We start from the raw sequence: 262 nt of genomic DNA on the forward strand, positions 1-262 counted from the left end.
TTAAATTTCTATGCTAAAGACCATGCCACTGAGAATGTATCCTGGGGCCCTCAAGGGGGCATCCACGGTCGAAAGGAGAGACCTTAGGTTTCACTGGTTTCCAACTTCTTCGTGAGTTCATTAGCTAATTCAGAAGGAAATTCCTAGATTCAGGATGCCCCAAGTATTTTGCTAAATCTGTCTCTGCTTAGTCAGGTTTTGCTTGCTGCCCAGACACCGAGTCCTGGAACTCCAGGGGAATGTTTCCATTCCCCTCTCAGCA

The sequence above is a fragment of the Condylura cristata genome, unplaced genomic scaffold (assembly GCF_000260355.1).
Source record: "Condylura cristata isolate star-nosed mole 26May11 unplaced genomic scaffold, ConCri1.0 scaffold00006, whole genome shotgun sequence".
NCBI lineage: Eukaryota > Metazoa > Chordata > Mammalia > Eulipotyphla > Talpidae > Condylura > Condylura cristata.